A 25,608-nucleotide genomic window follows, 5' to 3' on the forward strand; every position below is an offset into this window, starting at 1 on the left:
AATCACACTACAACAGGACAGAGCTTTTGTAACACGGTGTTATGTTACTACAGGCCCAAAACAGTGTTACTAGCCCAAGTAGTAACACATTTTGAATGTGTTCCATTAGACTGTGTTACTAAGAGGTGTCCGTTGTCACATATAGTAGGTGTTACAATAGATTAAAAATTGTGTTACATTTATGTTATAGTAACATGCATATTATGTGTTACCAAACGTGCTGGTAACACATTTTTGCAACTATAGTAACACCCTAGTAACATATTTTTGTAGATATAGAACATTGTGGTAACATGTTTTTCTACCTGTAGTAACACAACTTGTAAAACAATATCAAAATATCATAACACTATAATCTATAGTTGTCAATCACCTAGTAACATATCTATAGCTATAGTAACACCATCAGTAACACTACTATATTAGTATGGCGACATAATTAATATATTTTTAATTATTAACGACAAAATTAGGTACCCATTTATGTAATATACATTTATTTAATATAAAATCAATGCAATTGCTCAAATAGGTAGTTATTATTATTTATTATGTTGCTTGGCACCATAAAAAAAGATAGAGAAATTGAAGGACAACACATACACAAATTAAAAATATCAATATATTTATTATATAGAAGAGTGTAGGATACATATGCATTACAATAAACAAATACCAATATTATTGGTGCAACAAAATATCATTCATATCAATTTGACTATAGAGAACACAACTATGTAGAATATTACACCATAGCAGATGCATCAATTCGACCAAAGAAAAAGATCTTGGGAATGATATTACATTTTTCAATCTATCAATGTAAACTACAGGTATTGCTAAGTAAAATCTTCTTTGCTGCTTGATCCAGCCAAAGAATTCAGCTGCAACTCAATTATCCTTCTTTTGAATCTGTAGAAGAAAATTAAACCTTACAGTTATGTGATTAAATGTATACAAATATAAATTCGAAATATGAAAGAAAAAATACTTTAACTTACAAAAGCTCAAGGCCATGCAATTAAGTATCCTGAAGCAAAAGCATCACCAATTCTCTGCAATCAGAAACTCCCCTTGCTAACTCCTCATTATCTAGAATAGGTTCATCCATGGCAAAGTTATAAAGAATATAAAAATTCTATATGAATTATCAATGAGCGCGTCCATATGACTACATAAACATATACCTGGAAACCAGTAGCCAGCATTACAATGCCTTTAAGCAACATTGAACTGTTATTCATAAACCCTTGAGGCATCGACACTAACCGAGCTCCCCGCAAACATTCTGTAAGAGTAGAATGATAAATAACTCGACATAGAAATAGATGTACAGCCACAAGCTACAAACTATAAGCATGCAGTATAAACAAATATTCAACAGATTTGGAATTTAATGTATAATCTATTTTGCACATAATGTAAGGACAGGTACTTGGTAAAAGGTCATGGTATCTTACATTTACCTAAATAACAAAGTAACCAGGATGGGTACTTGGTAAACAGTGATGCTATCACCCATTGGATTATATCAAACTAGCAGATGAGATTGAGATACGAGAAATATAAGAATTAAAGTGGAAATGGACAGACAAGCATCTGCTGTATTTTCATAGTGATAATTGGGATATACTACACCAAAATGATCTTACATCTACTGTTGTACGGCCTGCAGAACCCTTACCAGGAAAAGCACTATGTATTACACCTAAATTCCCTGTCAGTAAAGTAGATATGCATATTGTTGTACGGCCTGCAGAACCCTTACCAGAAAAAGCACTATGTATTACGCCTAAATTCCCTGTCAGTAAAGTAGATATCCATAGTGCTCTGCACAATCTCTGTTATGTGATCTGGGACACCATCTTCTCCAACATTGCCTCTGCATTAATTCATGGAATGACATGAGCACATAAGTATATTGAGTAGAAGAGTAAACTCATCAAAGGAACTCAAAGTAATGATACAAACTTTCTACAAGATACTTATGTTCCTGAAAGGTATGCACCGGGCTAGCCTGAATCTGTGATACTTGCCTACTTGAAAGATATGTGCTGGCTACGCTGAATCTGTGATACTTACTTTCCTAAAATATATGTGCTAGGCTAGACCGAATCTGTACCAGATTATTATCACTAGACGATCTAGAAATACACATATATACAACATTGATTGCGCTAAATCAATTGCATGCCCAATTAATTTAATTCTGAAATTGCTAATTGACTGGGAAGTGGGAACAACAAGCAGCCAAGCAGCAATTATTCATGGGTATTGGGTAGAAAGCAGCAACAGCGCAAGTATTCAGTCAAGTGAGCAGCCGGACACAAGATCTGTGAGCCACCCACAACAGACTCATTGTAAATCTGGGGAGAGCTTGCAAAAACTGAGTACAGTACACCTAGTAAATTTCCACGAGATTCCACAAAAGCATGCACCCACTGTTTGATGTTCCAGGAGATGTCACAGTATTCAGTCAGCTATCTTCAGGTAATGACAATGTCCACCGCAGGCCTTTCGGGCTTTTGACATTATTCAATCGGGTCCTGCTTAACAGGGATAAGTACTAGTGTTACTAACAGAACAATAAGTTGAGAAATGCATAGCTAGCTCATGTGTGTGAATCCTAATTCTAAGTTGTGTCACTGGACAGTCTGGCCAGGTGAGGTGCATGCCTGCCTGTACATACACTGATCATGAATGGCATGCAGAACCTAGAAACAGATTTCTACTAGGCGTCGAGATAGCAACGACAGTGTATTTTACGCCTTACGCCCTAAATTAGCTGCCATCGTAGTTAGCTGCCAATATTCAAATCATGTGTTCCTGGTTAGATAATCAGGCGCCTGTTTACAGAACAGGGCGTCTTATAAGTACAGGGCACCTAAAACCAGATGAACACAATCTAATTCATCAGTATAAGCACTTGTTTACGAAACATGGCATCTTTAAAATTTATAGAATAATTCCACTTGATCCAGTGCATGCAATATTATTGTGATGCGGTCCACTAAGTTCACACCTGACGCACAAGAAACTAGTACTGTACATAGTAGTAGAACACAGACACCCCAGAGTACCACTTAATCTCCAAATCACAAAGCGATAACATACAGCTCTTGACCAATTCTACTGCACAAGCCGATGGCTCCCTCACAAGCATTCAATCAAACGAGTAGCCGAGCGCAGCAGCCGGCAACTCGATGGATGAACTCCAAATCAGAGATGAAGACATGAGAGGATGATGGGTTTGAGGTTACCTGCCGTCTGGAGGAGAGGATGCTGGAGACAGAGGTCGCCAGTCCAGTCCAGGAGGCTGAGGTGGTGTCGAGTCCAGCGGCAGTGACGGCATTGAGCCCAGGCGGCGGCGGCGGCGGCGGAGATCTAGGAAGAGGCAGCGCGTTCGCTGCTGCTGGAAGCACCTCCGTTTGTGGAGAGCGTACGTGCGACCCCCTCGGATAGGTTTTCTATATGGGCCGAGGCTGTTTATGGGCCGAGCCGTATCCCTAGCCTATCACGCACGTATGCCAGCCGTGTCCTCGTTTCACCTGAAAAAACATGCATTTCTCCAAAAAAAAATCCTAAAAAAACATGCATTTCTCCAAAAAAAAACTAAACAAACATGCCGTGTCCTTGTGTTTTTTTTTAATTCAAAAAACATGGGATACTATAGGACACGCCTGTGACGACGTATCGTGGTGTGTCGCTGTATCCCACCTATCAGGACGGCGAGATGGCAGTTTTTGCCGTATCAATGCTTTCGTGACACGCAACATCAAAAATTGCAGCGGACAACAAAAAAAGGTGCATTTCCTACAAAAAGAAATATATAGGTGCAGCGTAATGGTGTGGCCTACCGCAATGGAGGAGGAGGGACGTGGAGTTGCCGACGGTGGTGTTGTGTACCAGTCTGAGAGGGTGGCGGGGTGGCCGTCATCGGGGTAGTAGTAGAAGAACTTGCCATTGATGTTCTCCTTCATGCACAAGATACGGTCGAGGACGAGGTCATTAGAGGCGGCGTTGGGTGAATGGAAGGTGGAGGAAGAGGAGGTGCGGCAAGGAAGCCCTCTCCCATATATAGGTACTCTCCGTTGGGGAACGTAGTAATTTCAAAAAAATTCCTACGCACACGCAAGATCATGGTGATGCATAGCAACGAGAGGGGGGAGTGTTGTCCACGTACCCTCGTAGACCGAAAGCGGAAGCGTTAGCACAACGCGGTTGATGTAGTCGTACGTCTTCACGATCCGACCGATCAAGTACCGAACGCACGGCACCTCCGAGTTCAGCACACGTTCAGCCCGATGACGTCCCTCGAACTCCGATCCAGCCGAGTGTTGAGGGAGAGTTTCGTCAGCACGACGGCATGGTGACGATGATGATGTTCTACCGACGCAGGGCTTCGCCTAAGCACCGCTACAGTATTATCGAGGTGGACTATGGTGGAGGGGGGCACCGCACACGGCTAAAATATCAAACGATCAATTGTTGTGTCTCTAGGGTGCCCCCTGCCCCCGTATATAAAGGAGCAAGGGGGGAGGTGCGGCCGGCCAGGAGGGGCGCGCCAGGTGGAGTCCTACTCCCACCGGGAGTAGGACTCCCTCCCTTTTCCTAGTTGGATTAGGAGTGGAGGGGAAAGAGGTGGAGGAGAGGAAGGAAAGGGGGGGCGCCCCCCTCTCCTTGTCCTATTCGGTCTAGGAGGGAGGGCGCGCGGCCCTGCCCTGGCCGCCTCTCCTCTTCTCCACAAAGGCCCACTATGGCCCATTAAGCCCCGGGGGGGTTCCGGTAACCCCTCGGTACTCCGGTAAAATCCCGATTTCACCCGGAACACTTCCGATATCCAAATATAGGCTTCCAATATATCAATCTTCATGTCTCGACCATTTCGAGACTCCTCGTCATGTCCGTGATCACATCTGGGACTCTGAACAACCTTCGGTACATCAAAACATATAAACTCATAATATAACTATCATCGAAACGTTAAAAGTTCCAGATAGTTACTCGGGGAACTCAAAAAAACTGAAGGAACAGTTTTGCAAAGTACTTCGTGATATAAAAGTTCCAGACGGGTATTTGGAGGAATGAGGTCAGCCATTAAACATATAAACCCAACCTTTGCTTTTCTTTATTGCTTTAGAAGTTTCTCATTTATATTTTCCGTTGATGCTGCCATTGTGGATTAGATAACTTTTAGTACTTCATCCTTACAGTCCTGACAGATACTTGGTTGAGAATATTATGCAAAATTTCATCCACGACTCAAATAATTCATTGTTAAGATATGTAGCAGTAGCTCTGTGCTTGGCCTCGTGCCTTTTACTTGCTTTCTAAAGCTCTGCAAGATGTTATGTTCTACTTGTTTTCTGAAGCTATATGAGATGGTATTCCCCTCTTAATAAAGATACATTTTTCCTAGATATAAATGTTGTTTTGCTGGTATATTTCACTCTGTCATGATGCATAATACTTATTTTGCTGGCCCTCTTGTGTTTCTGTCTAGTTTGTACGGTTAAGCATGTATGTGCCGGATCATACATGTTATCCATACCTGCAAATATGAACTTAGTGTTAACTAGGAAATCTCATGTTCTACCATAAAGCACTAAGTTAACAGTATATTAATTATAGACCATATATGTATTGAATTTATCTTGACTCTTCTGACTTGTAATGAACTTCTGCTCAAGCACTTCAGTGAATCTTATTTTTCAGGAAATTTTGCCAGCGGAGATTAGAAGGATTGTTCTAAACTGGTGCATGAAGCTATGCGCTCTTTTAGGACATTTATATGTTTGCATAGTTTTTGCTCTTCAAACATGAAGCTTGAAAAAAATACGAAACTTTGTACTGAGTTAAGCTTTGTGTAAGACGGATTGTCATTGGAAATAGATAGACACATTTTTGTCAAAGAACTATTATGTCAAATTTACCATCTTTAAAACTAAGCTTATGTCTGTTCGAAATTGATGTTTTGGTTTATGTGGGATGTTTGTTTGGTGTCAAAACCTCGACGTCTGATTCAATGTTTTCTTCTTTCTTGTTGTGAACCAGCCTTTGCATGTGTGACTTCTGTGGCTTGCACTCGTACTTTTTTTTGGTACGGACGATTCTTGTGCTGTACTAAATGGAGTGTGTGTGGGTGTTCTGAAAAATATATGTTTACTAGCACACGAACAACTTTCTTTTCTAGGTTTCATTCTAGTGCTACACTGGTCTACTAGATTGCTGATTAGTACCAAAGTGTTTTCTTCTAATACAAACCACGTTGAGTCAAGGTATGGAGTCATGCCTTATTAGTTAAGGATGTGATTAGCATATTTTTAAGAGAAAAATGACTACATCCAAGATTTTTTTCGAAAAATGGGCGTGATTAGCAAGTCATCCGACGCCTGTACAATAAAAATGATTACTTAGTATAGTTGTTTGCCTGAAGAAATATAAATATACTTTTTTACTTCACTTTATTTGGTTAACGTTCGGTTTTTCGTCATATACCATAACAACCAAAACTGAAAAGGGTATAGAAGCTCATACCATACCGAAACCAGAAACTATAAGAATCGTAAAATTTGTTTGGTTCGGTTTGTTTTTGTTATAGTTTTTTTGATTTGGTTTTTAAATGCGCAGAATGATTCAATAGTGACAAGAAAAGAATATTTAAGATACTTTTCTAAAAAAATGAGCTCTGGCCAAATGAACCACTCATTATTGGTTCTAATTCATTCTGGAATCACAAATTGCACCTAGCCTTGTTGGTATTGGGCCGTTGGGCTTGCCTTGGCTCAAGGACAATGGTTCAATTCCTAGTTTACACATGATTTTCTTGATACTCACTGGTTTTTCGCTAAAAGACCAACTTACCTAAAAAATTGGACGAGGCCTCGGTTTTGGTTTTTTCCCCTCTGACCGTTGGTTGTTTTGGAAACTATGTTCAAAAGTTAAGCTCGCATCTGTTGTTGGTCTTCCACTCCTTCGTGAGTATTGTCGTCAAATACTTAATTTTATAAGGTCATTTTAAAGTGTGCATTTGGCATTTATGGTCTTCGAGTCATCATAAAATTCATGGCTGATAGGATAGTCATTGCAACCATACTGAATAGTTCGGTATTTACAACCAAACTGTATTGTTTCTTCATATGACATTGACCAAAGAATGAAATCTATATTGCCAAAACAAAAACGTATTTATAGAAAAATCACATTGACACGTGGGAACTATGTGTCAGGGTATTCATGATCTACGTACGCAGTTGATTTTAATTTTTCTATTTCCCCAATGCTAGAGCTTGTAACACTATATCAACACATGATTATGTGTTACTACACTACATTTGTAACATATACACACCAGCACATACTTATGTGTTACTCTGTGAATACCTAAGTAACACAATCTTACCAACACAAACTTATATGTTACTACGTCAATATCTCTGTAACACGTTTGGGGGCCTTGTACACTATGTGTTACTGCTTGTCGTGCAACACACAATGATGTGTTACTGTTATTTTCCTTGTCACACATTTTTCTATCTGTTACAAGATTGTGTTACTTAAAGTCTGTTTTGTTGTAGTGTCAATGCTTTCTTAAGTATTTCAAATGCTTCTACACAATCATCATCAAAGACAAAAGGTATATCTTTTTGTAATAGGTTAGTCAGAGGCCGGGAGATTTTTGAGAAGTCCTTAATGAACCTTCTATAAAAACCGGCATGACCAAGGAAGCTTCCTATACCTTTAATGTCCTTGGGGCACGACATCTTTTCAATAGCATCAACTTTAGCTTCGTCAACTTCAATACCTCTTTCAGAAATTTTATGCCCCAAGACAATACCTTCATTAACCATAAAGTGGCACTTCTCCCAATTCAAGACAAGGTTAGTTTCTTCACATCTCTGCAAAACTCGATCAAGGTTGCTCAAGCAATCATCAAAAGAGGATCCATAAACAGAGAAATCATCCATGAAAACCTCACAAATCTTTTCACAAAAGTCAGAGAGTATAGCCATCATGCATCTTTGAAAGGTAGCAGGTGCATTACATAAACCAAAAGGCATACGTCTATAAGCAAAGGTACCGAAAGGGCAAGTAAAAGTGGTCTTTTCTTGATCCTCAGCTGACACATGTATTTGAGAGAAACCAGAGTAACCATCTAGAAAGCAAAAATGTGTATTTTGGATAATCTTTCTAGCATTTGATCAATGAAAGGCAAAGGGTAATGATCTTTTTAAGTAGCTTTATTTAATTTGCGAAAATTAATTACCATCCTATAACCTGTAATAATTCTTTGCGGAATCAATTCATCTTTATCATTAGGAACGACAGTAATACCTCCTTTCTTAGGGACACAATGGACAGGACTTACCCACTGACTATCAGCAACGGGATAAATTATACCTGCCTCAAGGAGCTTTAATATTTCCTTTCTTACCACTTCTTTCATCTTAGGATCTAGCCGTCGTTGGTGATCAATAACTGGTTTGGCGTCTTTCTCCAAATTTATTTTGTGTTGACATAGAGTGGGACTAATGCCCTTAAGATCATCAAGAGTATATCCAATAGCGGCACGGTGCTTCTTCAGAGTTTTCAATAATTTCTCTTCTTCATGCTCTAAAAGGTTAGCACTAATAATAACAGAATATATCTTCTTTTCATCAAGATAAGCATATTTAAGAGTATCAGGTAATGGTTTAAGCTCAAACACGGGATCACCCTTGGGTGGAGGAGGATCCCCTAGGATTTCAACAGGCAAGTTGTGTTTCAGAATAGGTCCATGTTTAAATAATACTTCATCTATTTCCCTTCTTTCATTCATGAACATATCATTTTCATGGTCTAGCAAATATTGTTCTAAAGGATCACTAGGAGGCACGGCAATAGAAGCAAGACCAATAATTTCATCTTTACTAGGAAATTCCTCATCACGGGGTTGTCTACGAAATTTAGCAAAATTAAACTCATGAGACATATCACCCAAACCAATAGTAACAACATCCTTTTCGCAGTCTATCCTAGCATTAACAGTGTTCAAGAAGGGTCTACCAAATATAATGGGACAAAAGCTATCTTGTGGGGAACCAAGAACAAGAAAATCAGCAGGATATTTAACCTTCCCACACAAGACTTCAACGTCTCTAACAATCCCAATCGGTGAAATAGTATCTCTGTTGGCAAGCTTAATGGTAACATCGATATCTTCTATCTCAGCAGGTGCAATATCATGCATAATTTCTTCGTATAAAGAATGAGGTATTGCACTAGCACTAGCACCCATATCACATAAGCCATGATAACAATGATCTCCTATTTTAACAGAAATAACAGGCATGCCTACCACAGGTCTATGTTTATCTTTAGCACCACGTTTAGCAATTCTAGCAGTCTCTTCACAGAAGTAAATAACATGCCCATCGATATTATCAGCCAAGAGATCTTTAACCATAGCAATATTAGGTTCAACTTTAACTTGCTCATGATGTTTGTGTGTCCTAATATTACTTTTGTTGACTACAATTGAAGCTTTAGCATGATCCTTTATTCTAACAGGGAAAGGTGGTTTCTCAACATAAGCAGTAGGAACAACAGGATCATCATAAGTGATAGTCTTTTCTTCAACTTTAATAGGTGCAACTACTTTTACATCAATGGGAGGATTATATTTAAACCACTTCTCCTTAGGGAGATCAACATGAGTAGCAAAAGATTCACAGAAAGAAGCTACTATCTCAGAGTCAAGCACATATTTAGTGCTAAATTCACGAAAAACATCGGTATCCATAAAAGATTTAACACAATCAAACTTAGGTGTTATACCTGACTCCTTACCTTCGTCGAGATCCCAATCTTCAGAGTTGCGTTTAATTCTGTCCAATAAATCCCATTTGAATTCAATAATCTTCATCATAAAAGAGCCAGTGCAAGAAGTATCGAGCATGGAGTGATTATTGAGAGAAAGCAGAGCATAAATTTTTTGAATAATCATTTCTCTTGAGAGCTCATGATTGGGGCATGAATATAACATTGACTTAAGCCTCCCCCAAGCTTGAGCGATGCTTTCTCCTTCGCGAGGCCAAAAATTATATATATAATTACGATCACGATGAACAAGATGCATAGGGTAAAACTTATGATGAAATCCCAATTTCAATTGTTTGTAGTTCCATGATCCCATATCATCACATAGCCTATACCATGTCAATGCCTATCCCTTCAAAGATAAAGGGAAGACCTTCTTCTTGATAACATCATCAGGCATACCCGCAAGCTTAAATAATCCACAAACTTCATCCACATAGATTACGTGTAAATCGGGATGCAATGTTCCATCTCCTGCAAAAGGATTAGCTAACAGTTTCTCTATCATACCCGAAGGAATTTCAAAGTAAACATTTTCAGTAGGTTCAGTAGGTTGAGGGGTAGCTAATTGTGGTTCCAGACGAGGTGAAGATACCCCGAACAAGCCCCTCAAAGGATTGTTTTCCATAGTAACAAGTGACAGTAAATTTCAGCACACTATATAAATTTTTCCTTACCAAATTTCACCTACCAAAGGCGCTTCACTCCCCGGCAACGGCACCAGAAAAGAGTCTTGATGACCCACAAGTGTAGGGGATCTATCGTAGCCTTTTCGATAAGTAAGAGTGTCGAACCCAACGAGGAGCAGAAGGAAATGATAAGCGGTTTTCAGCAAGGTATTCTCTGCAAGCACTGAAATTATCGGTAATAGATAGTTTTGTGATAAGGTAATTTGTAATAGGTAACAAGTATGAAAGTAAACAAGGTGCAGCAAGATGGCCCAATCCTTTTTGTAGCAAAGGACAAGCCTGGACAATTTCTTATATGAAGGAAAACGCTCCCGAGGACACATGGGAATTATTGTCAAGCTAGTTTTCATCATGCTCATATGATTCGCGTTTGTTACTTTCATAATTTGGTATATGGGTGGACCGGTACTTGGGCGTTGTCCTTTCTTGGCAAACATCCCACTTATGATTAACCCCTATTGCAAGCATCCGCAACTACAAGAGAAGTATTAAGGTAAACCTAACCATAGCATGAAACATATGGATCCAAATCAGCCCCTTACAAAGCAACTCATAAACTAGGGTTTAAGCTTCTGTCACTGTAGCAACCGATCATCTACTTATTACTTCCCAATGCCTTCCTCTAGGCCCAAACAACGGTGAAGTGTCATGTAGTCGACGTTCACATAACACCACTAGAGGAAAGACAACATACATCTCATCAAAATGTCGAACGAATACCAAATTCACATGACTACTTATAGCAAGACTTCTCCCATGTCCTCAGGAACAAACGTAACTACTCACAAAGCATATTCATTTTCATAATCAGAGGGATATTAATATGCATAATGGATCTGAACATATGATCTTCCACCAAATAAACCAACTAGCATCAACTACAAGGAGTAATCAACACTACTAGCAACCCACAGGTACCAATCTGAGGCTTTTGGACAAAGATTGGATACAAGAGATGAAATAGGGTTTGAGAGGAGATGGTGCTGGTGAAGATGTTGATGGAGATTGACCCCCTCCCGATGAGAGGATCGTTGGTGATGACGATGATTTCCCCCTCCTAGAGGGAAGTTTCCCCGGCAGAACAGCTCTGCCGGAGCCCTAGATTGGTTCCGCCTCGTGGCGGCGGAGTTTCTTCCCGAAAGCTTGCTTATGATTTTTATCTCGGATGAAAGACTTCATATAGCAGAAGATGGGCCCCGGAGGCCTTCCAGGGGGCCCACGAGGCAGGGGGCGCGCGTAGGGGGTAGGGCGTGCCCCCCACCCTCGTGGCCAGGGTGTGCGCCCCCTCTGGTGGATTCTTTCGCCAGTATTGTTTATTAATTCCAAAAATAACTTCCGTGAAGTTTCAGGACTTTTGGAGCTGTGTAGAATAGGTCTCTAATATTTGCTCCTTTTCCAGCCCAGAATTCCAGCTGCCGGCATTCTCCCTCTTCATGTAAACCTTGTAAAATAAGAGAGAATAGGCATAAGTATTGTGACATAACGTGTAATAACAGCCCATAATGCAATAAATATCAATATAAAAGCATGATGCAAAATTGACGTATCAAAGGCGGAGCGAGCGATATTCGCCGTCAATGGCGAAGTCATCGTCATCTCCGACGACGACGAGGGCGGCAAGAAGGGCGGCGAGGAGGAGGAGATCGACGCCGAGGAGTGGCGGAGCGTCTTCCCCGGTGACGACAACAACGGCACCGGACCGGACCTAGCTCTCACCGAGGATGGTCTCACGAGGAAGGACTGGCTCGACCTCCGCTTCGACCAAATTTCAGTGTAGTTTAGTTTAAGTTTAAGTTTAAATTTATGTTTAATGTTCGGTTGCGAAGACTATCTATGTTGAACTTATGATTAAATGCATGCACCATTCGGTTGAAATTTGATTTAATTTATACAAATTTACTTTATTCCGCTAACTTTAGGAGATCGGCTAGAGCAGACCAAAATTTAGTGGAGTATAAATACTCGGGAGCGACTAATCGTCAGGTGACTGAATCTAAAATTTGGGTCATCCACTTTTTTTCTTTAACAACTAGCTAACCATGGACGGGAGCTACTCGAGGGAAAAGGCAGCCGTGGTGCCTATCCCATGTGCGAAAAATTATGGGAGTGGCTAGGAGCCAGTCGACTGAAATATCGTTTTGAGTCAGTCAATCTGGCCTCGATGAATCTCAAGCGTCAGATAGAAAATGAACGGTCTAGATTGTGTCTTCCTCCTCCCAACGGTTTCCCGAGAAAAAAATAGATCGACCGTTCTTCTTCCTTAGCCGCCACCACGGACCACCGTCTAGACCGTCGGCCCCCGCTGCCCCACCCCCCCGGAACCACCCCCACCGCCGGTCTCCCACTGCCCCATCCATTCCTCTAGGCCCCGCTGCACCGAGGTTTTTCTCCGGCGAATCCCCACACCACCGCCCCACCCTTAACCCTAAGATAGACACCAGGGTAGCGTGCCCAACGACCTTCTTCCTCCCCTCCGGCGAGTTTCTTCCTCCCCTCTGGCTAGTTCCCCCTTTAATCAAAATCGACTGACCCAACTGCGAAAATTCAGTCGACTGAAATGCAGCTATTGCGAAAAATTATACTGTTAATATGTGCATTCCGACACTGCATGAGTACGTACAACGTTGGCTCGCTTGGACAATACGGAATATCCTTGGCTCACACCAATGATCTGTCAAGTCGGCTACTATTAGCTAGCTAGCTCAAACCAGCTGATCAGTCCGACATGCAACTGCAAGACTGTATTATCAGCTAAACTACACTAGCAAGCAACAATCCACAGACACAAGCAAGACTATTTTTTTGTCTCCTCCTCTAGGCTGGCCCGCCTAGTTTTTATTTTCCTTTCTCCGCCATTGTGGCCACCTACTTTACACAAAAATGAATGATTATGCATGTGTACAACAGCTTCAAGTGTACGTGGGTAAGTGATCAAAGAAATGAATAAAGCATAACCTAATATATAGATACACTCATGTGCTAAAAATCATATCTAAATTGTATAATCTCTTAACTTTTTGGCACATCCTGCAATAGAATGCAATAGAGCACGAAAATAACCACAACCCAACAAAAGAAAAGAAGTTTTCCAAGAAAGAATGAGCTAGTGGCATTGGAATTACCCTTCAAAAAAAGGAAAGAAAAAATCAAACAAAATAAAGACAAAAATTGCACACAATTTACACAGAAATTACGCTTATTCATAATATGCAAGAATAAGCATATAATAATGAAAGTTTAAAAAAAAAGTTTTATAAGAAGGAATAAATTTGTGGCATGGTGTTACCCTTCAAAAGAAAGAAGCGTTAAACAAAGAATAAAAAAATTACACACAATATACAAAAAAATTGTGCTTTTTAAATATATGCAAGAATAAGCACATAATAGTGGGTTTTTTCTTGGAAAATTGCGCTTTTTAAAATATATGAAAGAATAACCACATAATAGTCGATTTTTTTTGCAAAAAACAATATTCACAAGAAGAATTGATTAGAGGCATTGGTATTACTCTTACAGAAGAAACAATATGAAACAAAAGCTAAAAAATCAAGATAATGAAGTGTCCTAAGAAAGAATGAATTAGTGGCTTTCCTATTACACTTTAAGAAGAAATAAATGAAATAAAAACTAAAACATAAAAAATGCAATCTAAAAAAAACAATGACAAAATTTGCACCCAATATACACGAAAATTGCGCTTTTAAAAAATATGCAAGAATAGGCATATATTAGTAGGATTTTCATAAAAAAGAAGAACGAATTTGTGACATTGGTATTGAACATATAAACCCGGAAGAACTGCTAGGCAGGACCAAGGCTTGCACGTCGCCTTTAAATCGCTATGAACAGTACTCATGCCACCGCCTGCAAATTCTGTGCCCCACCAAGGGCATTTTAGTCTTTTCCCCTTTGGGGGTATAAAAAGCAGCCCGCCCGTGGAGAAACCCTTGCCGCCCGCACTCGAGCCTCCGCCCGCACTCTCTGCTCTCTTCCCTGATCCCCTCCACGAACCCTAGCCTCCTGGTGCCGCCACCCCTTCCTTCCCCCATCTGCCCCCCTCCCCCCCGGGGCGAGCCCCTCCCTCCTCTTCGTGCCGCCGGCCATCGCGGTGACGCAGAGCAAGACGCCGAGCCACAGGAGCTCGCCGTGCGCGTGGAGCACCCAGAGAAAAAGCGGGTAGCGAGAGAAGGATGCCGCGTCCGCGGCTCCCCCGCGTCGAACTAGCCGCCGCCATGGAGCAAGAGAAGGACGCCGCGTCCGCCGCTCCCCCGCGTTGAACCAGCCGCCGCCATGGAGAAGGACGACCAGTAGGGAGGCCGGCGCTGGAGGGAGGTGATACGTCTCCGTCGTATCTATAATTTTTGATTGTTCCATGCCAATATTCTACAACTTTCATATACTTTTGGCAACTTTTTATACTATTTTTGGGACTAACATATTGATCCAGTGCCCAGTGCCAGTTCCAGTTTGTTGCATGTTTTATGTTTCGCAGAAACCCCATATCAAACGGAGTCCAAACGGGATAAAAACGGACGGAGAATATTTTTGGAATATTTGTGATATCTAGGAAGAAGAATCAACGCGAGACGGTGCCCGAGGGGGCCAGGAGGCAGGGGCGCGCCCCAGGGGGGCAGGCGCACCCCTGACCCTCGTGGGCACCCCGTAAGGCGGTTGCTGCTCTTCTTTTGCCGCAAGAAAGCTAATTTTTGGAAAAAAATCGTGGCGAAGGTTTCAATCCAATCGGAGTTACGGATCTCTGGTTATAAAAGAAACGGTGAAAGGGCGGAATCCAGAACACAGAAACAGAGAGAGACAGAGAGACAGATCCAATCTCGGAGGGGCTCTTGCCCCTCCCATGCCATGGAAGCCAAGGACCAGAGGGGAAACCCTTCTTCCATCTAGGGAGAAGGTCAAGGAAGAAGAAGAAGAAGAAGGGGGGGCCTCTCCCCCTCTCTTCCGGTGGCGTTGGAACGCCGCCGGGGCCATCATCATCATCACCGCAATCTACACCAACACCTCCGCCATCTTCACCAACATCTCCATCACCTTCCCCCCTCTATCTACAGCGGTCCACTCTCGCGCAACCCGTTGTACCCTCTACTTGAACATGGTGCTTTGTGCTTCATATTATTATCCAATGATGTGTTGCCATCCTATGATGTCTGAGTAGATTTTCGTTGTCCTATTGGTGATTGGTGAATTACTATGATTGATTTAATTTGCTTGTGGTTATGTTGCTATCCTTTGGTGCCCATCATATGAGCGTGCGCGTGGATCACACCAAAGGGTTAGTTGTATGCTGATAGGACTATGTATTGGAGGGCAAGAATGACAGAAGCTTCAACCTAGCATAGAAATTGATGCATACGGGATTGAAGGGGGACCAATATATCTTAATGCTATGGTTGGGTTTTACCTTAATGAACGTTAGTAGTTGCGGACGCTTGCTAATAGTTCCAATCATAAGTGCATAGAATTCCAAGTCATGGATGACATGCTAGCAGTGGCCTCTCCCACATAAAACTTGCTATCGGTCTAGTAAAGTAGTCAATTGCATAGGGACAATTTCGCAACTCTTACCACCACTTTTGCACACTCTCTATACTAACTTTATTGTGTCTTTATCTAAACAGCCCCTAGTTTTTATTTACGTGCTCTTTATATTCTGGCAAACCTATCCAACAACACCTACAAAGTACTTCTAGTTTCATACTTGTTCTAGGTAAAGCAAACGTCAAGCGTGCGTAGAGTTGTATCGCTGGTCGATAGAACTTGAGGGAATATTTGTTCTACCTTTAGCTCCTCGTTGGGTTCGACACTCTTACTTATCGAAAGAGGCTACAATTGATCCCCTATACTTGTGGGTTATCAAGACCTTTTTCTGGCACCGTTGCCGGGGAGTCATAGCGTGGGGTGGATATTCTCGTGTGTGCTTGTTTGCTTTATCACTAAGTAATTTTTATTTGCTGTTCTAAGTTGTTTTCTATCTTTAGTTATGGGTAGGAAACGCAAAATACCAAAAAAAATTAGTTGTACCTGCTACACCTATGGTTGAAGAACCACTCAAAATCTATCACACTCCTGAAGCTTTTTACCTGGATCATCTTCGATCCCTATGTGCTCGTGCTGAAACCCCAACTAGCTTAGTTGAGGGCAAATCTTTAGATGAGCATGCTTGTTATGTGCGACACCGCTTATCTCAAAAAGGGAAACTTTTATTGGATCAAATTCATCGTTTGCAATGCTATGCTTGGAATTTATGTGAAATTTATGATTGTACTTGTTGTTCTGAAGACCCTAAGAAAAACCTTCCCTACCAATGTGAGTTTAGTGACAATGGAATCGTATCTTCATATGCTAAGGGTGTTTATCATTACTATGATGTTCAACAAATTGAAGAATTTGTTGCTTTTAAGGGTGCTTATGAAATTGCTTCTTTGATTGGAAACTATGAACTCTTCACAAATCTGAAAATTTTGCCATATTTAAATATTGGTATGATAATTATGCTTCTAATGCCTATGTTAAACCATATATTGAGGACTCCTCCGCTGTCCAAGAAGAGACTAATATTTTGCAGGAGTCTATGGAAAAAGAAATTGATGAAACTATGAGCTCATTGGATGAAAAAGATGAGGAGGAGAGCGAAGAACAAAAGGAGGATAGCGGATTGATCACCAGTGCCCACCTTCTAATGAGAGTAACTCTTCAACTCATACATTGTTTAATTTCCATTCGTGCTTACCGAAGGATGAATTCTATGATGATTGTTATGACCCCGTTGATTCTCTTGAAATATCCCTTTTTGATGATGCTTGCTATGCTTGTGGCCAAGATGCCAATATGAATTATGCTTGTGGAGATGAACTTGCTATAGTTCCTTATGTTAAACATGAAATTGTTGCTATTGCACCCACACATGTTAGTCCAATTATCTTTTTGAATTTTCCCGAGTACACTATATCGGAGAAGTTTGCACTCATTAAGGATTATATTGATGGGTTGCCTTTTACCGTTGCATATGATGATTTTTATGAGTATAATATGCATGTGCTTGCTGCTCCTACTTGCAATTATTATGAGAGAGGAACTATATCTCCACCTCTCTATGTTTCCAACATGATTAAATTGCAAGAAACTGTTTATACTATGCATTGGCCTTTACTATGTGTGCGTGAATTGTTATTTTATGACATGCCGATGCATAGGAAGAGAGTTAGACTTCGTTGTTGCATGATATATGTCACTTTGTGCTCGCTACTAAATCACAAATCATTGTTAATTAAAATTGGCTTTGATATACCTCGGGATCCGGGTGGATCCATTACTTGAGCACTATATGCCTAGCTTAATGGCTTTAAAGAAAGCGCTGCCAGGGAGACAACCCGGAAGTTTTAGAGAGTCATTTATTTCTATTGAGTGCTTTTATATAGTTTAACAAAAAATAAATAAAGAGGGGAACCCAAAACTTTTCAAAAAGAAAAGTGAAAGTAAGAGAGACAAACATTGTTGAAGTGGGGGAGCTCCTTCAACTTTGTTCATGCTCACGGAAACTTTGTGAATCTTGATTACAGAAACTTTTCAACAAAAATAATTATCCCCTTGTACAATTCCATTGTATTATAAAAATAATGTGCCAAGATTTGCCTTTAGGATGTTTTAGATTACTTGTTGGTTTGTATGGTGCAGAACAGAAACTTTGGCTGTAGTGCGTGATTTTACATTTTTTACTAGAACGTCAAACGGTTCTGAAACTTTTTGCGCTGTCTTTATATATAAATTGTTTATTTGTCCTAATTTTGGCAGAAGTTTTGGAGTACCAGAGGTATGGTGAATGTTCAGATTATTACAGACTGTTCTGTTTTTGATGCATAGTTTGCTTGTTTTGATGAAACTATCGATTCCTATCAGTGGATTAAGCCATGAAAAAGTTATATTACAGTAGCTACAATGCAAAAACAAAATATGAATTGTTTTGCAACAGTACTTAGAGTAGTGATTTGCTTTATTATACTAACAGATCTTACCGAGTTTTCTGTTGAGTTTTGTGTGGATGAAGTGTTCGAAGATCGAGGATGTCTCGATATGAGGATAAGGAAGAGAGGCAAGAGCTCAAGCTTGGGGATGCCCAAGGCACCCCAAGTAAATATTCAAGGAGACTCAAGCGTCTAAGCTCGGGGATGCCCCGGAAGGCATCCCGTCTTTCTTCAACAAGTATCGGTATGTTTTCGGATTCGTTTCGTTCATGCGATATGTGCAATCTTGGAGCGTCATTTGCATTTAGTTTTTTTTCTTTTCTTTTATACACCATGTTGGTATGAGATAGTCCTTGGTTGATTTATAGAATGCTCATTGCACTTCACTTATATTTTTTGAGTATGGCTTTATAGAATGCTTCATGTGCTTCACTTATATCATTTGTAGTTTGGATTGCCTGTTTCCCTACACATAGAAAACCGCCATTTGTAGAATGCTCTTTTGCTTCACTTATATTTGTTAGAGCGTGGGCATATCTTTTGTAGAAAGAATTAAACTCTCTTGCTTCACTTATATCTATTTAGAGAGTTGACAGGAATTGGTCATTCACATGGTTAGTCATAAAATCCTACATAAAACTTGTATATCACTGAATATGATACGTTTGATTCCTTGCAATAGTTTTGAGATATAAAGATGGTGATATTAGAGTCATGCTAGTGGGTAGTTGTGGATTGTAGAAATACTTGTGTTGAAGTTTGTGATTCCCGTAGCATGCACGTACGGTGAACCGTTATGTAACGAAGTTGGAGCATGAGGTATTTATTGATTGTGTTCCTTATGAGTGGCGGTCAGGGACGAGCGATGGTCTTTTCCTACCAATCTATCCCCTTAGGGGCATGCGTAGTAGTACTTTGCTTCGAGGGCTAATAACCTTTTGCAATAAGTATATGAGTTCTTTATGACTAATGTGAGTCATGGATTATACGGACTCTCACCCTTCCATCATTGCTAGCCTCTTCGGTAACGTGCATTGCCCTTTCTCACCTCGAGAGTTGGTGCAAACTTCGCCGGTACATCCAAACCCCGTGATACGATACGCTCTATCACACATAAGCCTCATTATATCTTCCTCAAAACAACCACCATACCTACCTATCATGGCATTTCTATAGCCATTCCGAGATATATTGCCATGCAACTTCCATCATCATCATATACATGACTTGAGCATTTATTGTCATATTGCTTTGCATGATGTTTTCATGGCTTGTCCGTTTTTTGATGTCATTGCTATGCTAGATCATTGCACATCCCGGTACACCGCCGGAGGCATTCATATAGAGTCATATCTTTGTTCTAGTAGAGAGTTGTAATATTGAGTTGTAAGTAAATAAAAGTGTGATGATCATCATTATTAGAGCATTGCCCCAATAAAAAAAGGAGAGGCCAAAGAAGCCTAAATAAAAAGAGGGCCAAAGAAGCCCGCCAAAAAGAAAAGAAAAAGGGGCAATGTTACTATCCTTTTACCACACTTGTGCTTCATAGTAGCACCATGTTCTTCATATAGAGAGTCTCTTGAGTTATCACTTTCATATACTAGTGGGAATTTTCATTATAGAACTTGGCTTGTATATTCCAACGATGGGCTTCCTCAAATGACCTAGGTCTTCATGAGCAAGCAAGTTGGATGCACACCCACTTAGTTTCAGTTTGAGCTTTCATATACTTATAGCTCTAGTGCATCTGTTGCATGGCAATCCCTACTCCTCACATTGACATCAATTGATGGGCATCTCCATAGCCCGTTGATTAGCCGCATCGATGTGAGACTTTCTCCTTTTTTTGTCTTCTCCACACAACCGCCATCATCATATTCTATTCCACCCATAGTGCTATGTCCATGGCTTGCGCTCATGTATTGCGTGAGGGTTGAAAAGGCTGAAGCGCATTAAAAAGTATGAACCAATTGCTCGGCTTGTCATCGGGGTTGTGCATGATGTGAATATTTTGTGTGGTGAAGATGGAGCATAGCCAGACTATATGATTTTGTAGGGATAACTTCCTTTGGCCATGTTATTTTGAAAAGACATGATTGCTTTATTAGTATGCTTGAGTATTATTGTCTTAATGTCAAATGATAGACTATTGCTTTGAATCACCCGTGTCTTAATATTCATGCCATGATTAGATAAATGATCAAGATTATGCTAGGTAGCATTCCACATCAAAAATTATCTTTTTTTATCATTTACCTACTCGAGGACGAGCAGGAATTAAGCTTGGGGATGCTGATACGTCTCCGTCGTATCTATAATTTTTGATTGTTCCATGCCAATATTCTACAACTTTCATATACTTTTGGCAACTTTTTCTACTATTTTTGGGACTAACATATTGATCCAGTGCCCAGTGCCAGTTCCTGTTTGTTGCATGTTTTATGTTTCGCAGAAACCCCATATCAAACGGAGTCCAAACGGGATAAAAATAGATCGAGAATATTTTTGGAATATTTGTGATATCTAGGGAGAAGAATCAACGCGAGAGGGTGCCCGAGGGGGCCACGAGGCAGGGGGTGCGCCCCTGACCCTCGTCGGCACCCCGTAAGGCGGTTGCTACTCTTCTTTTGCCGCAAGAAAGCTAATTTTCAGGAAAAAATTGTGGCAAAGGTTTCAATCCAATCGGAGTTACGGATCTCCGGTTATAAAAGAAACGATGAAAGGGCAGAATCCAGAACGCAGAAACAGAGAGAGACAGAGAGACAGATCCAATATCGGAGGGGCTCTTGCCCCTCCCATGCCATGGAAGCCAAGTACCAGAGGGGAAACCCTTCTCCCATCTAGGGAGAAGGTCAAGAAAGAAGAAGAAGAAGAAGAAGAAGAAGAAGGGGGGCCCTATCCCCCTCTCTTCCGGTGGCGTCGGAACGCCGCCGGGGCCATCATCATCATCACCGCAATCTACACCAACACCTCCGCCATCTTCACCAACATCTCCATCACCTTCCCCCCCTCTATCTACAGCAGTCCACTCTCCCGCAACCCGATGTACCCTCTACTTGAACATGGTGCTTTATGCTTCGTATTATTATTCAATGATGTGTTGCCATCCTATGATGTCTGAGTAGATTTTCGTTGTCCTATTGGTGATTGGTGAATTACTATGATTGATTTAATTTGCTTGTGGTTATGTTGCTGTCCTTTGGTGCCCATCATATGAGCGCGCGCGTGGATCACACCATAGGGTTAGTTGTATTCTGATAGGACTATGTATTGGAGGGCAAGAGTGACAGAAGCTTCAACCTAGCATAGAAATTGATGCATACGGGATTGAAGGGGGACCAATATATCTTAATGCTATGGTTGGGTTTTACATTAATGAACGTTAGTAGTTGCGGATGCTTGCTAATAGTTCCAATCATAAGTGCATAGAATTCCAAGTCAGGGATGGCATGCTAGCAGTGGCCTCTCCCACATAAAACTTGCTATCAGTCTTGTAAAGTAGTCAATTGCTTAGGGACAATTTCGCAACTCTTACTGTCACGACCGGTTTTCCAATAAAACATTTATTGAGAAACCGACCCCTTTAACGGACCAGTATAGGAGAATCCTTCTTACTGGTAGACAAATCCTTGATACAGAAATCCAGAAGTACTAAATATAATACAGGGTTGAGCTGAGGTGGCTCAACAATTTATTACAAGCACGCCGATATTATCCATAAAGGCGGATATGACACAAGGGGTATGGTGGCATAACTACTGACTCGTAATAAAAGTGGTGGTGGATATGTCACAGTGAAGTGGGTGACTTGACTTCAAAATCTCACAGCTCATCGAGCGCCGGAGCGGGGCTCGGTGACTTTTATTCTGGGTAGCGGAAGCGTATATAATACAAGTGACCATTTCCAGGATCGTACGGGACTGACTGGGACTCTCTAGGCGTCGGACTCGCTATCGAACTCTTCATCCATAAGATCGCCTTCGTCAACATCTGGCCAAATCAACAAGCCAGGTGAGTACTATGAAAGTACTCGCAAGACAGTTTGGACATAAGATATAACAAATGCAAACATGATGCACATGAGCAGATTAGTAATGCGTACTCAGGTAATAAAATTTCACTGCATGACAAATAAAAAGGAAGTCGGGCGGTAGTCCTCCTGAAATCCCAGTGAAATAACTGAAGACCGAGCGAGTGTCTGAAGTGACGCCTCGAAAAGGTAAAAATAAATTAACAATGCCGCAGTCGGGCGTCAGGGCGACACCACATAAAGGGCTTATATTGGAATGTAAACGACAGTGCATGCCACAGTCGGACGTCTGAGCGACATCACATAAAGGGCTTATATCAAAAGTAAATAACAAGAGTGCCACAGTCGGACGTCTGAGCGACATCACATAAAGGGCTTATATCAAAAGTAAATAACAAGGGTGCCACAGTCGGACGTCTGAGCGACATCACATAAAGGGCTTATATCAAACGTAGATAACACGAGTGCCGCAGTCGGACGTCTGAGCGACATCATGTAAAGGGCTTATATCGAAAGTAAATAACAAGAGTGCCACAGTCGGACGTCTGAGCGACATCACATAAAGGGCTTATATTTCGTTATTCGAAATTCAAGTAGCTCATGAATTTAAATCATCTCAAGGAAATACTCAGGTACGTAATAATAAAATGGTTAGTCCATCCACAGGAATAACATTTGACCTGGTTTACCACTCATGTTTGTTCACCGGGGATTTTCACTAAGACTGACACAGAGACTGACGCTGAGACTGATATGGATACTGATATGGATATGTTGACCAAGGTCCTTGACCATGGACACGATTTCTCGGAAGGTTTTGACTCTGCAGAGTTTGTACTTTTAACCACAGCCAACGGATTTCAGTAGTCACAAAGGACTAGTTCCGTTTACGGTATTTTAGGAGAAACACATCTAACCAGTACACACCCATTCCACATTCTGCTGCCAGGAATCACCCTAGGAAACGTTCAAGAAAAACTTTAAGACGGGGAGGCTACAACCACGCGTAGCATGGGATCAAATTTATATCGCGCGCTCTAAGGGGTGCCCCCCTCTCGGTCCCAACCGGAAACACCCATGCCCCCTGACCGGATGACTGGCTTTAATCCAGGGCCATGGAACCCTCATCACGGCCCCTCTATTTGGTGTGTACAAGGAAAGAGGTTTGCAACTTACTAAACCGTATTCTTTGCAGAAAACATGTGGCGGCACGAAAAGGGGACGGACGGTAACGTGGCTCGGTCCACGTTAACGCCGGAGTTTAACGGTTGACATAAGACTGGCATGCTTCAACAATACCATCTTACCACCTTTCATGTCACCACATGATCAGGTCATCTCCCATCAAAGGATCACATCAAGTTTCGAAGCATACTGGTAGTTGCCTTGCATGCAATATAACACTCACTGATGCCCATATAAACATGCCATGCACAAACTATTCAAGCAAACATGCAAAACACTCATCATATCAAAGGTTCAAACATGCTTGCCTGGTTCGGAGTAGTCAGAGTCTAGCTCGGCGAAGTTCGCGGTTCCGTCACCTCCTCCGGTATCTACGGTATAAAGAAACCGCATACTAACGTAAATACCGTGTGTATATAAAAATTATTCCAATTTTTTTTCAAATAAATACTATAAAAAAACTAGACAAAAATATAAGACTGACAGAGAAAGAATCAACCAAAAAGCATCTTTTGTTTAAAAGATATAAGGGTTTTAGTCCAAGGACTAATCTGTGATGAAACAGAAAAGACCCAGGGGCTAGTTTGAAAAAGCAGAAAACGTTTCGGTTGGAAATATGCCAGCCCAGAAGGAAAACGCACTTTGCCCGAAGGCGCTTTCAGAAAACGGTTCGAATAAGAGAGAGAGAGGCTGACGAGGGGGTCCCACCCGTCAGGTTCAAACTTTGAAACAGAGCTCGCCGGCGCCGAGGCTCGCGGTGGTCGCCGGCGTTGATCCACGGCGAGGTAGGGGGATCGGAGGGTACCTATGGGTTCACGGTGTCTTTCCGCGTCGGTGGGTGGTGGACTTGGTCGTCGGCGAGCACCACGTCGACGGCGGTCTTAACTCCCGCGGACGGTGGATCGGGCGAGGATGATACTCTCCAACGGGAGCTGCAACCTTCAAATTAGGGCGCGGGTTAGAGTAGTGGATGCACTAGGAGGCTACTAGCATGGTTTGAGAGGCGGGGGTGCACGCACTTGAGCAAATCTTGCCGGATCCCGAAGCGGGTCGGGGCGGCCGGAGTCGGGGAAGAGGGCCTCCCTGAGGTCTCCCCAGTGGCTGGGCGTGGTTCTGGTGAGGTGGAGTGATGGTGCTTGGTCGAGATCGAGCTCGGGGCCTCCTTTTATAGTCGATCCGAGGCGGTTGCCGTGAACAGGATAACGCCGGCGGGCGATTACGGCGAGGCAGGGGTCGGGCAGGAGGTTTAGGTGATTGGGCATCATCGTGATGGTCCACTGGTACCGTTTCTCAGTTAAATCTCGGTCGGACTTGGGCGATACTCCGGCCCTCGACGGAACGGCCTCACGGGCACGTCGGCGGCAGGGAGCGCGCTCCGTGCCTTCCAGTTCACGACGATGGCTCTGCAGCACGCACAGGGAAGGGGACGGCCACGCGGAGGCTTCTGGTGGTTTGGGCGGTGCTGGACGGCGCCGTCCCTCGCTGCGCCTCTCTGGCAGCGACAGCGAGTGCTGCTGCCGCCGCTCACGGGGGCGATGCTCCTCTGCCAGCTCACCGCCGACGCCCGCAACTGTCCAGGCAACCGTGCGACGCGGTGGATAAGAAGGAGAAACAGGGAGCGAGGCGCCACTGCAGTTACTGGCGAGATCGACGTGAGGTTCTGAAGAAAACGACACCTATGACTGAAACTGAACACCGAACTCTGAACCTGACAGGAACAGTGCATGTCAGGTGTTCGACGATATGTTTTGGGCACGAGGAAAATTTCTCTGGAGCTGGGACCTGGTGAGGTGACCTCTTGATGCATCTAGAGGCTGCCTGATTTTTCTCAGATTTTTAGGAGAAGAAAACAAATGAATTTCATCAAAAA

General features: G+C 42.0%; 1 long non-coding RNA gene across 2 annotated transcripts; it reads right to left on the bottom strand.

Moving 5' to 3' along the window:
* Positions 1 to 608: 608 nt before the first annotated feature.
* LOC109733614 (uncharacterized) lies at positions 609 to 3,486 on the bottom strand. Of its 2 annotated transcripts, XR_002225668.4 has the most exons (6): positions 3,261 to 3,486; positions 2,443 to 2,546; positions 1,769 to 1,882; positions 1,188 to 1,288; positions 1,002 to 1,092; positions 609 to 912 (listed from the first exon to the last, which is right to left on the bottom strand). It is a non-coding gene; the product is annotated as an uncharacterized lncRNA (long non-coding RNA). The 2 variants fall into 2 exon arrangements; XR_002225669.4 differs by lacking the exon at positions 2,443 to 2,546 and having other exon boundaries at positions 3,261 to 3,477.
* Between the last annotated feature and the right edge of the window lie 22,122 nt (positions 3,487 to 25,608).

This window comes from Aegilops tauschii, chromosome 4, assembly GCF_002575655.3.
Source record: "Aegilops tauschii subsp. strangulata cultivar AL8/78 chromosome 4, Aet v6.0, whole genome shotgun sequence".
NCBI classification, from domain to species: domain Eukaryota; kingdom Viridiplantae; phylum Streptophyta; class Magnoliopsida; order Poales; family Poaceae; genus Aegilops; species Aegilops tauschii.